Below are 4,990 nucleotides of genomic sequence, written 5' to 3'. Positions count from 1 at the left end.
AGAGTAATAGCTCTGACCAGGGCCAATCTCTTTCTGTGCATCAAGACTGGTATTTCTGTTCTGTCGTGTCACTGTTTCTCCCCAGGCCCTTGGCCAAACACAAGCCTGTGCTGTTCTTCCCACGGAGAATCCTCCACTGTAGTAGTTCATCCACTAGATGGTAGTGGAGACATATGACACAAATTAGAGCCCCTTAATCCACCTCTGCAGCTCCCATTTCAATATAAATGGATATAAAGCACAAGACCATATAGAGCATAAAGTTATTACATATTATATAAAGTAGTGCCTCTATTTTCTTTCTACAAGACACAACTGTCTGTCTCTCGTTGACTGTGTGGCTTCAATGGGAAGGTGTGGTGGTGAAATTGGCAAGAGAATGTAATTCCATTGAATGGAATGTGGTTCCTTAGGTTCATCGCGTAAGGCGTCGTAAATCTGCTGTCCGTGTTAAATCTCAGAAGCTCCTCTCAGTTCACACAGACACAATAGAGTTCTGAGAACCCTTAATTCTGTTGCATAAAACAACCATTTGATGCAATTACAGTATCATAACATTATCTTGTAATTTCACCACCATAAAATCAAATCAAATCAAATGTATTTATATAGCCCTTCTTACATCAGCTGATATCTCAAAGTGCTGTACAGAAACCCAGCCTAAAACCCCAAACAGCAAGTAATGCAGGTGTAGAAGCACGGTGGCTAGGAAAAACTCCCTAGAAAGGCCCAAACCTAGGAAGTTTGCTTTTCATAGCCGATCAGTCAGAGTATCTTTACCGCTCCTGCCAGGTAGTCCTACAGGCCTATTGGTATCATTAAGGACAGTTACCTGTACAGGCCTATTGGTATCATTAAGGACAGTTACCTGTACAGGCCTATTGGTATCATTAAGGACAGTTACCTGTACAGGCCTATTGGTATCATTAAGGACAGTTACCTGTACAGGCCTATTGGTATCATTAAGGACAGTTACCTGTACAGGCCTATTGGTATCATTAAGGACAGTTACCTGTACAGGCCTATTGGTATCATTAAGGACAGTTACCTGTATAGGCTGGAATGATGATGGAATGATACCAATAGGCAAGTATACCTTCTTTGTGCAACTGGCTCACTGACCTGTCATGTGACTCTTTCCCCAGGTGCTACGTGTGGGACTGATGGGTTGTCACGGCAACAAAGCCAGTGTTGACATGGTGCTGGAGGCATTGACAGATGCTCTCAAACACTGCCATAAGAGCAAGGCCAAAGTCTGTATCAACATTGTAAACCTTCTCTGACAGGCTAAAACATGTACTGTCATCAGAGTAAGGTATAACATGGCTGTCTCGAAGTCCGTTTAAGTTGTTGTGTGGTGGATGGAGAAAATTCATTCACTTCATCCATTTCTACTGTTCTTTGATTTAGTCTCTCTCCCTTCTCATATAAAGTTAGGATTCATGAGATACCCTGTACGAGCTTTTGTGCACAATCCCCTTCAGTGTCATAAATGTTAAGTATTTGGTTACGTTTCAAGAGTGTGCAGAAGGGAAAAATATCGTTTTCCAGATGAAGGGAAATACTGCAACTGTGGAGGTGAAAATGCACCTGAATTCTTGGAGTGCCCTGATAGGGTGAAGGAGAATGAGGTGTCAAGGGTAAGGAGTGCCCTGATAGGGTGAAGGAGAATGAGGTGGCAAGAGTAATGAGTTTCCTGTTAGGGTGAAGGAGAATGAGGTGGCAAGAGTAATGAGTTTCCTGTTAGGGTGAAGGAGAATGAGGTGTCAAGGGTAAGGAGTGCCCTGATAGGGTGAAGGAGAATGAGGTGGCAAGAGTAATGAGTTTCCTGTTAGGGTGAAGAAGAATGAGGTGGCAAGAGTAATGAGTTTCCTGTTAGGATGAAGGAGAATGAGGTGGCAAGAGTAATGAGTTTCCTGTTAGGGTGAAGGAGAATGAGGTGGCAAGGGTAATGAGTTTCCTGTTAGGGTGAAGGAGAATGAGGTGGCAAGAGTAATGAGTGCCCTGATAGGGTGAAGGAGAATGAGGTGGCAAGAGTAATGAGTGCCCTGTTAGGGTGAAGGAGAATGAGGTGGCAAGGGTAAGGAGTTTCCTGATAGGGTGAAGGAGAATGAGGTGGCAAGGGTAAGGAGTGCCCTGATAGGGTGAAGGAGAATGAGGTGGCAAGAGTAATGAGTGCCCTGATAAGGTGAAGGAGAATGAGGTGGCAAGGGTAAGGAGTGCCCTGATAGGGTGAAGGAGAATGAGGTGGCAAGGGTAAGGAGTTTCCTGTTAGGGTGAAGGAGAATGAGGTGGCAAGAGTAATGAGTTTCCTGTTAGGGTGAAGGAGAATGAGGTGGCAAGGGTAAGGAGTGCCCTGATAGGGTGAAGGAGAATGAGGTGGCAAGAGTAATGAGTTTCCTGTTAGGGTGAAGGAGAATGAGGTGGCAAGAGTAATGAGTTTCCTGGTAGGGTGAAGGAGAATGAGGTGGCAAGAGTAATGAGTTTCCTGTTGATGTCACCTGTTAAATCCACTCCAGACAGGTTATAGGATCATTTTTAAACCTTGAGACATTGATTGTGTATGTGTGCCATTCAGAGGGTGAATAAGCAAGACAAAAGACTTGTGAACGAGGTATGGTAGTAGGTTTCAGGCACACCGGTTTGTATCAAGAACTGCAACGCTGCTGTGTTTTTCACACTCAACAGCTTCCTGTGTGTATCAAGAATGGTTCACCACCCAGAAGACATGCCAGAGACCATGCCCCAACCATACAGCTCAGTGTTCAATATAACCATTTAGCTCAGTGTTCAGTAGAGCCATACAGCTCAGTGTTCAATATAACCATTTAGCTCAGTGTTCAGTAGAGCCATACAGCTCAGTGTTCAATATAACCATTTAGCTCAGTGTTCAGTAGAGCCATACAGCTCAGTGTTCAATATAACCATTTAGCTCAGTGTTCAGTAGAGCCATACAGCTCAGTGTTCAATATAACCATTTAGCTCAGTGTTCAGTAGAGCCATACAGCTCAGTGTTCAATATAACCATTTAGCTCAGTGTTCAGTAGAGCCATACAGCTCAGTGTTCAATATAACCATTTAGCTCAGTGTTCAGTAGAGCCATACAGCTCAGTGTTCAATATAACCATTTAGCTCAGTGTTCAGTAGAGCCATACAGCTCAGTGTTCAATATAACCATTTAGCTCAGTGTTCAGTAGAGCCATACAGCTCAGTGTTCAATATAACCATTTAGCTCAGTGTTCAGTAGAGCCATACAGCTCAGTAACCATATAACACAGTATTCAGTATAACCATATTACACACAAATACAGACAAATGTAAAGGGATGAATAGAATATGTACATATAAGTATATGGATGAGCGATGGCCGTGCGGCACAGGCAAGATGCAGTAGATGGTATAGAGTACAGTATTAGCATATGAGATGAGTAATGTAGGATATGTAAACATGATATAAAATGGCTTTATTTAAAGTGACTAGTGATACCTTTATTAAGTCCACTTCTTTAGTGGCCAGAGATTTGAGTCTGTTTGTTGGCAGCAGCCTCTCCATGTTAGTGATGGCTGTTTAACAGTTCACTACCCACAGGACATCCCAGAAGGCCTTGAGATAGAAGCTGTTTTTCAGTCTCTCGGTCCCAGCTTTGATGCACCTGTACTGGCCTCGCCTTCTGGATGGTAATGGGGTGAACAGACATTCTAAACTCAGCAAAAAAATAAACGTCCTCTCACTGTCAACTGCGTTTATTTTCAGCAAACTTAACATGTGTAAATATTTGTATGAACATAACAAGATTCAAAAACTGAGACATACATTGAACAAGTTCCACAGACATGTGACTAACAGAAATTGAATAATGTGTCCCTTGACAGAGAGGGGGGGGGGGGGGGGGGGTGTCAAAATCAAAAGTAACAGTCAGTATTCGGTGTGGCCAACAACTGCATTAAGTACTGCAGTGCAGCTCCTCCTCATGGACTGCGCCAGATTTGCCAGTTCTTACTGTGAGATGTTACCCCACTCTTCCACCTAGGCACCTGCAAGTTCCCGGACAGATTGCCTGCAATGACAACAAGCTCAGTCCGATGATGCTGTGACACACCGCCCCAGACCATGACGGACCCTCCATCTCCAAATCGAATCCGCCCCAGAGTACAGGTTTCGGTATAACGCTCATTCCTTCAACGATAAATGTGAATCCGACCATCACCCCTGGTGAGACAGAACTGCGACTCGTCAGTGAAGAGCACTTTTTGCCAGTCCTGTCTGGTCCAGCGACATTGAGTTTGTGCCCATAGGCGACGTTGTTGCCGGTGATGTCTGGTGAGGACCTGCCTTACAATAGGCCTACAAGCCCTCAGTCCAGCCTCTCTCAGCCTATTGTGGACAGTCTGAGCACTGATGGAGGGATTGTGTGTTCCTGGTGTAACTCGGGCAATTGTTGTTGCCATCCTGTACCTGTCCCGTAGGTGTGATGTTTGGATGTACCAATCCTGTGCAGGTGTTGTTACAAGTGGTCTGCCACAGCGAGGACGTTCAACTGTCCGTCCTGTCTCCCTGTCGAGCTGTCTTAGGCGTCTCACAGTACGGACATTGCAATTTGTTGCCCTGGCCACATCTGCAGTCCTCATGCCTCCTTGCAGCATGCCTAAGGCACGTTCACGCAGATCAGCAGGGACCCTGAGCATCTTTCTTTTGGTGTTTTTCAGAGTCAGTCGAAAGGCCTCTTTAGTGTCCTAGGTTTTCATAACTGTGACCTTAGTTTACCTTCTGTAAGCTGTTAGTGTCTTAATGACGTTCCACAGGTGATTGTTCATTAATTGTTTATGGTTCATTGAACATGCATGGAAAACAGTGTTTAAACTCTTTACAATCAAGATCTGTGAAGTTATTTGGATTTTATTTTTTTTTAAAAGACGTTTCTGTTTTTTCTGAGTTTACTTACTTTACAGAGCAGCATTAAAAAGTTTGCGTTTTGACCACGTGCTTTAA

The sequence above is a fragment of the Oncorhynchus clarkii genome, chromosome 5, assembly GCF_045791955.1.
Source record: "Oncorhynchus clarkii lewisi isolate Uvic-CL-2024 chromosome 5, UVic_Ocla_1.0, whole genome shotgun sequence".
NCBI classification, from domain to species: domain Eukaryota; kingdom Metazoa; phylum Chordata; class Actinopteri; order Salmoniformes; family Salmonidae; genus Oncorhynchus; species Oncorhynchus clarkii.
The sequence above is the reverse complement of the archived record's forward strand: the minus strand, read 5'-3'. Positions refer to the sequence as shown.